Consider the following 9,699-nt stretch of genomic DNA (forward strand, 5'->3'; position numbering starts at 1 on the left):
CTACTAACTATCTCTTTGCCATATCCTTGCTTTCTCTTCTCTCTGTGGGACTCATAAGGTAGCCCCCAGCATTTTAAACATTAGTTGGCCCAATAAATGGGATGCCTCATTTGCTTTTGGTTTTCCATCGCAGAAGAGTAGGGCCATGTATAAAAATATAATTGCCACACACTAGGAATGGAGGAAACTGTCAGTTTCGGTTTCCCTCAGTTTCCTCATTTTTCCATCCTTAAATCCACTTCTACACATTTCCACATAGCTTTGCAATTTTTTAAAAAGAAAAAGTGCTTATGAGACTTCATTAGTATTTCATCTACTGTATGCATTTTCTATGCAATTTTGCCTATTACATGCATTTCTGAAAGGCAATTTTCCCTAATGCAATTTGTATGTTATTTTTACTAATATATTCATTTTAGTGCATATTTTCCCCTAGTGTACCTGTATTTGTAGGCATTAAAGGTAACGGTAAAAGGACCCCTGACCATTAGGTCCAGTCGTGGCTGACTCTGGGGTTGCGGCGCTCATCTCGCTTTACTGGCCAAGGGAGCCGGCGTACAGCTTCCGGGTCATGTGGCCAGCATGACTAAGCTGCTTCTGGCAAACCAGAGCAGTGCATGGAAACGCCGTTTACCTTCCCGCCAGAGCGGTACCTATTTATCTACTTGCACTTTGATGTGCTTTCGAACTGCTAGGTTGGCAGGAGCAGGGACCGAGCAACGGGAGCTCACCCCATCACGGGGATTCGAACTGCTGACCTTCTGATTGGCAAGTCCTAGGCTTTGTGGTTTAACCCACAGCGCCACCCACGTCCCTTTGTAGGCATTACCTGACTGGAAAACTGCATTGCAAAATTGGAAGGATGGCTGTGTTTTGGTTCACATATTGTTTTTTGAAAGTGTTTATTAGGTAGGATTGCCTTTAAAAGTGGAATGAATTAAATTTCTTCCTGATCCCTGCCAAACACCAAGGATCCATTTGGAGACACCATACCTTCAAATGCTTCCAGAGTTGGAGAGAGAGTCCATCTGGGACATAATGAATCTTCCAATTCCAGGGTATGATTCCAAGAGTACCTTCCATGTGGCCTGTCTCCTTCTGCTCCTGATTCATGTTGGGCTCAAGATGGACTTCTCTTCTAACAACAAAGTTTCATCCAATTCCAGCTCTGGGAGCTGTCAAATCCTTTGCAGAAGAAAGTGGCAAACACCATTTGGGAAGAGGTTAGCAACCGACCAGAGATTCACATCATAAAGCCCTTTTTTTGGAAAGAGTTCTGTTTTTGGTGCCTGAAGGGATACAGTCTGGAGACTCTACTCTGCCATTATTCAATTCAAGACAAAGCTCCAGAATTTTTTTTCTGCTGGCCTTTGCAGACTCCACAAGGCTTTGCAGTAGCTGAGGATGCTAATTTTAGAATCACGTGGCTGAGGGTTTGTGACAGTTCCTCCCTGCCATGCCTGCCCCATGTGCTGCTGTGTGTAGCCAGACAAATGGAATGGGGGGGGGGAGGATGCAAGAGCTTGCAAACGGAGAGCGGTACATTTGTTTACGCTCCGTCTCCTGAAGACCGAAAAAATAGAATCCTGTGCCCAAGTAGCCATGTTGATGATTAAAAAACCAAGTTAAAAACACAATTCTATTCTCTCATTCTTCTCTGAAAACCTACCATTCTCTGATTTGAATAATGTGTGCACAGATGCCTACTTAGGCTGTATTTGGTCCTTTGTATAACTTATGGTGCTGGCCAGGAGGAATGCTAGACTTGTAGAGAACCCTGTCCCCTAACTACTGTTGAATCTGCAGCTGACTTCTTTGATTTCCACTGCCACTGCCTGTGTGCTTTTGAGTAGTGAGATCCAGAAACACATTTAGCTTCACAGATCTTGCACTAATAAGGGATATTAATTCACCAGCCGTCTTTGCATTTATCTTGCTTTCAGTGGGTGGGGTATAATCATCATCATCATCATCATCATCATTATAGCTCAAGGTGGGACATAGAGCTCTCCCCAACTTCATTTTATCCTTGCAACAGTAGTAGATTAGGCTGGGGGATCATGGTGACTGGCCCCAGGTCACACAGTGAGTTTCATTGGCTGAGGGTGTTTTCCCACCTCCAGTCCTTGCCTGGCATTCTGAACACCATACCAAGCGACCAGATTTTGAACGCCAGAGTAGAATTCTAGAAGGATTGTCTCTCAGCGATGGAGGACCAGCTTTGCACAAGGATGGTCCCACCCAGGTCCAATGATTGGCACCTCCAGGTAGGGTTGAGAGAGACTCCCTGGAAAGCTGCTGCCGGTCAGTGTAGACCAGTGTTTCCCAAACTTGGGTCTCCAGCTGTTTTTGGATTGCAATTCCCATCATCCCTGACCACTGGTCTTGCTAGCTTGGGATGATGGGAGCTGTAGTCCAAAAACAGCTGGAGATCCAAGTTTGGGAAACACTGGTGTAGACAGATCTGAGGTAGATGGATTGATGGCTTAAGGCAGCTTATTATGTCCCTAAACATCCTTAGTTAAACAGGAGTGAGCAGCGGAGGTGAGACTAAGAGACAGGGATATTTGTCTACCCCTCTCCATAATAATTCTAGTGATATTCCTTAGCTAAATACTCTGGGAGATGAATGGCAGGGAGCACATGAAGGGCGCAAGGCACTTGCCCCCAGAAACCCCTGTTCATCCCTGCCTGTTGGATATGTAGAGAATCAGACTCTGCATTTTGCTGAACACCAGGGACTTGCCACGGGACCGTCGGCACCAAGGTCAGCTCTCAGGTACAAAGGTGTGACTTCTAGGCTAGTTACAGATTCATGCTGGCATAAGCTGGCTCTTGAATTTAATTCTTTGCAATGCAGGAGAGAATATGAAACAGGCCAAATTTCCCCGGTACCGTCTCCCTCAGACAAGGTAGGAGAAAAGTTGTGGGATGCTACAGGGAGGCAAATGGTTGGGTGCCCAGGAGCTCCCCTCATTGTTTTTACCTTAAAATAAAATGAATGACTCCCCCCGCCCCCGCCAATGACTTTTATACATGATCATGACATAACTGGATTAAAAACAAAACAAAGCAAAAAACCATACAGGTTTGTCTTTGACTGTGTGGCATTTGAGAAGGTTTCATCTCCTCTCTGGCAGGAATTGTTATATAAAAGCTGTCTTTAAGAAACAGAACTCTGCCAGAAGAAACCCCTCATTATAGGCTAGCTGCCATCTGTGAGATGCGCACGTCTTTGATAAAAAAACTGTTTCCTAGAGAACTGCAATAAAAAAAAAATTGCACAAACCTGATCAAGCTACTTCTAATTGTGAGTCCTCTTTGTACTGTTCTTTTTACACCCTCCCCCCTCCCTCATTTTGATAACTGCCCCTTGGGGACATTCACTTACGTTGAAAATACAGGATATAAATTATGTAAGCAAACAAATATATCTTTAAGCAAATTTTATTCCGCCCTTCAGCACAAAGGCCCACGGGGTGGCAAACAAATCAAACAGCTCTCCTCCACTGCCTTTTATAATCACAAGAGACCTGTGACATAGGTTAGCTGAGACAGAGAGTGACTGGTCCATGTGCTTCATGACTGGGTTGGGATTTGAATCTGAACCCCCCCAAGCCTTAGGACTTATCCAAACTTACATTTTGCCCTGCTCTTTCCAGACACAGGTTTGTGCTTAAAAGCTTTGTATCTGAGTAGGTGTGGGGGTTTTTTTTTTGGGGGGGGGGTCGATAGATTGCTGTTTGTTCCAAATATGCATTAAAGAACAGGGTTTTATTTTTAAAGGAAAGCTCCAGTTGGGCATTGTTGAGATACTTGGGAGTTACTGCATAAACCATCGGTCCATTTAGCTACATTGGGAAGTGTTGTAGCTCAGCGGCAGCGCATCTGCTTTGCATGCAGAAATTCCCAGGTTAATCATGTGGGAATTTGCAGTCAAAATAACAAATGCATGTTTGCTAAATAAGGAGATGAAGGGGTTAAGACTCAGAGAGTTTCTGATTGCTAGAGAGGGCAGTGTGTGATGTCACTTCCCTTGAGTTCTCTGGCAGGAAAAAGACAAAAGGATTTAACCCTTTCTATTTGCCCTTGCCTCAGATATCAGCCTCTTTTGCTTCTGAGGCAGACAGATGTCTGCCTGGTCTCTGCTTTAAGCAGAGACTTCATTTTGAACCCAGCTATGCAATTTGCAATCTAGAAGTAGAATTTGCCTGTCTTGTTTTCATTACTGATACTGCTGGAATCAAGTGCAAGACTTTATGTAAGTAAAGACTATTTTTATTCTTAATCTACAGTCTGTTGCGTGATTCTCTTAATTAAGAAAGGAAAGGGCTAACTAACAGACTGGATAAATTGCAATAAGTCTACACAGCCTAGTCCCAGAGCTTCCACTTCAGTGCTGCAAGGGATGGTGTTTTAAACTCTGCCAACTAATTGTTTTACTTTTAAATGTTGTGCTCACACATGTGAGTAACAGGGAGGATAAATGGTAAAATATATCCCATCCTGCCTATAGAATCCACCCAACCCGTTACCTGGTAGGGCTGGAAGAGAGCCACTTCCAGCCAGAGAATACTGAGCTACCTAGACCAATGGTCTGATTCAATATAAGGTAGTTTCCTCCATCAGCTTAGCACTGTCTCTTCCTGCCGACATCTGTGTGGGTCTTTCTCAGCTCTGTTGTTGGAGAAAATGTGAAGAGGACCCAGGATTTTCTGTCTGCAATCCCCAGCTTTATTCCCCAGCATCTCCAGGGAAAGACCCCTGCCTGAGACCCCAGAGAGCTGGTGCCAGTCATTGTAAAGATAGATGGACCAAGGGTGTGACCTGGTATAAAGCAGATTCTTATGCACTTTAGATGTATTAGTTTCTGGAAACTTTGGTTCCCCCACACCCCAACTTTCAGCCCTGGAATGGGCCAACTAATCAGCATGACTTACCATGCTTGAATTCATGGAATCATAGATCTAGAAATGGAAGCTAGAAAACACCCTGGTCTGTTTTTTTCACCTGGTCGGAACAACATGAATGCAACCCACCCCCCTTGGTTTTGCAGGGAGATGCTTAGATACTAGCAGGCTCCCCCACCCACATTTGTGCAATCTGAAATGGCACTGGCAAGCCCTCTCTGCTTCTCCTTAGCTCCAGCAAGCATGGCCCACGGCCAAGGATGATTGAGAGTTGTTGTGGTTCAGTAACATGCAGAAGGCCGAAGATTCCCCATCCTGGTACAGTGGTACCTCGGGTTAAGAACTTAATTCGTTCTGGAGGTCCGTTCTTAACCTGAAACTGTTCTTAACCTGAGGTATCACTTTAGCTAATGGGGCCTCCTGCTGCCGCTGTGTGATTTCTGTTCTCATCCTGAAGCAAAGTTCTTAACCCAAGGTACTATTTCTAGGTTAGTGGAGTCTGTAACCTGAAGCGTCTGTAACCTGAGGTATCACTGTACACAGAAACTCCAAAAATGCAAAAAAGTTAATTGGTGTGTGTAAAAAGAAGACAAAATCTACCAGCACGGCATTTGAACACTTTGAGAACTGCAGTACATCTCTGGGGACCTGCTGACCTAGGACCTGAGATGGTTTTTTTTTGCTTAAATGGCCATCGGTGATGCACGCAGTGTACTCCTCCGTGTTACCTCTGCTGCTTAATGTGCTCCAGTTGGCAGTGGCTGGGGACATCCTGCAATCGAAACTAATAGCTGGGGAAGAGGCTGTTGCTGCCTCAGCAGCCCATTGCAGGCAGAAACTTGGTTAGGAGTAAGAAAAATGCAATCGGATTGGACATTAGTGGTTGTGCGAGGCCTCCCTCAGGCCATGGAAGGAAAGGGAGAAGGTGTGTAAAGTAGCTTGAAAGGCTCAGCAGGACTTTGCAGAGAAGAGATGGATTTGCGGCAGTAAATGAGAACCGGTATGCATTAGGGATGAGTGGATTTATCAAGCTAGGTTTCTCCTTTTCCCAGTCTTTTCAGCTCTCCACATTCCTGCATCAGTTTACAAAAGTATTAAATAAAATAAATTCAAAAGCGAGTTTATCTTGATGCAACCATTTAGTATGCAATTTTGCCATATATATACCCATCCCAATATAACACATTTTTTTGTATGTTACTTCCACCAGCATTTGCCACAATTTCCCCCTAGTAAATGCATTTTTACTATGGTTTACTTGGCTAGAGCATTGCACTACAAAAGTGTGAATTTTGAAGGATGGCAGTGACCCAATTTCCACATTGTTTCAGGAAGTGCAAATTAAATGGGTTCATATTTATTTTATTTTTTTTGAACTGAACTGAACCTTTCCTCCCTTCCTAGTATAGATGGAGGTGATTGGATAAAGTGATAAAACAATACCAATAAACTAAAATGAAGCTATATTTTAAAACAACATGTAGGACCCCAAGATTGGCTAAGACACCAAGGGATAATCAGACAAAAAAGAGAGAGGACTGCTTTTGCAGACAAGGCTAACAGAGAAAATGAAAGAGGTGTAGCCCATTTCCCAGGAGCTAGAAATCGACTCCACCCTATTCTTGCTGAGGAGGGAGGGGCTGGAAGATAATGTTTTGGGGGTAAGGGAGGTAGATAGACAAAGTTGAGGTTAAGAGTGGAGAGGCTCAGCACCAAGTGGTGAACATCTGTTCTTTCTATCATTCAATAATAATGAGCTGTGGCATTTTTCAGTTCAGTTGAGATCCCTTTTGCATTAAATTTTTAATCTGCTATTGTACCCCACTGAGTCTGCCTGCCCCTCTTTAACACACTTCCAGGGCTTCTGCCTGCAGGAAGTGGTGGCATGGAGATTTCCGGTTTGGCTGCTTCATGGCTGATGCACCTTGTGCAACAAATCAGGAAAACAACCCCAGGGCTTCCTCTCAACTTTGGAGCTTGAGAAGGGCAGGGATGGCTGTGTACCTTCTGGGATGATCCCTACCTACCTCACCTGGGAGGAGGGCTGACCTTGTATCACACTCACCCAAAATTGTCTGTCATCATCACAACCATGCAAGAAAATAAGAAAGCCTGCTTATCCCGGCCTGCAAACTCTCTCGTTGCAAAGCTTTACTTAAGAAAGAAAGAAAAGCCAACTTTGAAATTAAAAAAGCACACCGCCAAAGGCTTAAATATAATCCTGTTAGATATGATGCCTATTGCGATCACAGTAGGCAATTTAGAAGGAAGATAATTTCAAAGAAATGTGCATTTGATGACTTTATTTTTTTTTAAAAAAAAACCTTCATTGGCATGTGTGTTTGCCATCTTAATTTCCTTCTGTGGTTTTCTTCCTGGCAGGGTTTATTTTGTGACTGTTTCTGGATTCCAAGGCCGGTTCTGATCTGGAATAGAGAATAAATAATAGAGCAGGAATGATGAGGCTGCTTCTAATCTAGTTGACTTTGGAATTAATGACTTTGCTGTGGGGATGGCCCTCCAGGTGTTGATGTAATCCAGCTTCCTGGATGTGAAGCAGAGGCCCCACCTGCACAGTGTATTGAAAGCAGTATCATACCACTTTAAACAGTCATGGTTCCCCCCCTCAGAGAATTCTGGAAGCTGTAGTTTGTTTTGGGTGCTGAGAGATGCTAGGAGATGGCTGTTTCCCTTCACAGAGCTACAATTCCCAGGGTTCCTTGGGAAGAGAGATTGACTGCTAAACCACTCTGAGAATTGTAGCTCCTTGAAGGGATTAGAGGTCTTCTAGCAGCTCTCAGCATCCTTAACAAACTACATTTTCCAGGATTCTTTGGGTGAAAGACATGACTTTTTAAAGTGGTATGATACTGCTTTACATGTATAGTGCCGATGGAGCCAGAGACAGCCATAGAAACAGGAGACATGTTGGGGTTGTTCGAGCTCCATATCACTTTCCATTGAGAAGGTGTGGTATACTAAATCCCCTCTGCATCAATGATTCTTGGTTGCATACATATCTGTATTTATAGACTGCGCTGTAACAAAGCTCTTGTGTGGCTTAAAGTTTTCACACTGCAGGAAATAACATTTATGCAGGCTGACCCTCTGATACTTTCCTTCTTAGAAACTGGCAGCTGCTTTGAGGGTCTGCGGTTAGATCTGGTAGGCTGCCTCTGCTCTTGTTGCTTCTGGTACGGCACGGCAAACATACAACTCCTGGTTCTCTAGTGCATCTTCACAGATGGTGATGCTCTAGGAAATATGTACACGGTGTGCATTAGAGCAAGAATTGGGCTCCCACCAACAGTACTCAAAACTGAGAATGTTGGTTGAGGGAATCTTTTGAGACTGCTAATCTCCAATTCTACGAAGACAACAACAGCTAGGCCAGACCTTCTGGTCTGAGGCAGCTACTCCCAAGAAGCCTACAGGCAATTTAAATGAATACTCCGCATTCCCAAAGTATTCAGAGGTGTACTTGCAATGTTCTCTGCAAATTTAAGTGTATCAGAATACGCCCACCCATACTTACAGTATATGGGAGAATTTTTTTTTAAAAATAAAAAATGAAGATTAAATGTGGGAACAGAACACAAGTATGAGTGGAAGCATAGGAAAACCACATTGACTTTTTCTGAAAATGGAGGTTCTATTTAGGTTTCCTGGCCATTGATAGGCTGTCAGTAATATTTTGGATGAGATGAAGCATTCTCTCTCCCCTCCCCAGACTTGGGGCATATGCTCCTACCAATATTTTATGAGCTCATCAGGAAAGTGCTTTTCCATGTTTTCTGTCCAAGGTTTTTGTGAATCCAGCAGCGAGAATCCTACAAACAAGAAGCTTCCTTTTGCAAGCCCAGCAGCTTAATAGGCTTTGTAGAGGGTGCCTTCCTTCCATGTCTAATGACTTTAATATGGCAAAGTAGCATTTAACTGTAGTTTGATATCCATCACCAAAGCATTCACAGTTCAGCTCAGTCCTGTCTTGGCAGAGTTCCGTAAACAGCGTGAATGCCTCGACATCTTTCTTTTGTTTAATCTCCAGGGTTTCTTTGCAATTAGTTTCTGTATGGCATGGAAAGAAATTACTAAATTTTTAAATGCCCAGAATGTTTTGTAATCTGTATAATTTTGCTGTCTTTTTCAAAAAAAGATCCCTGCTGCTGTTTGATCCTTCCCAGGCTTCCTGCTGCCAAGGAATCCACAGCCCAGGGATGTTTAAAAGCCCTCAGCATTATTTTCTCTAGAAAGTTCTGACAAAGAACACCATGTATTTGGGACACCTATCTTCAAAAGTGGATATGTATTTATTCAGGGCATCTACCTGAAAAAGTTGAACTTTTCCTTTCCCTTTTGCTGTGGCATTGAGGATAGCTTAGAGTTCCCAACTGGTTTATTCTCATGTTTACTTTGCACCTGTGCTGCCTCCAGGTTTTGGCCCTTGCTTTGGGCACAATGCCATCTATGCCCCTCCTGTAGTGGGCTCATCTCTTCACTTCTGTTACTACCGGACATTTGCTTGTGATTTACTCTTCCAGGCCCTAATCCGCAGCCTTTCCCAGAAGGTGAGGACAAGGCAAGTGGAGAGCTCTGCTCCTTCTCCTTGAAGGAGTCTTGAAGGAGTCTCCTTCTCACACCAGTCATTGCATTTTGAAGAGGGCCAGTGAACTGGTAGCAACTGCAAGGAGGAGGAGGGGACGAGGGGACTCATGTGGGGGACAGCAAAGTTCCCTGCAGTTCTAACCTTTGATGCTTGCAGCCTGCTTTGCATTCCAGTGTTAAGTGC

This window comes from Podarcis filfolensis (assembly GCF_964270895.1).
Source record: "Podarcis filfolensis genome assembly, chromosome: 8".
NCBI classification, from domain to species: domain Eukaryota; kingdom Metazoa; phylum Chordata; class Lepidosauria; order Squamata; family Lacertidae; genus Podarcis; species Podarcis filfolensis.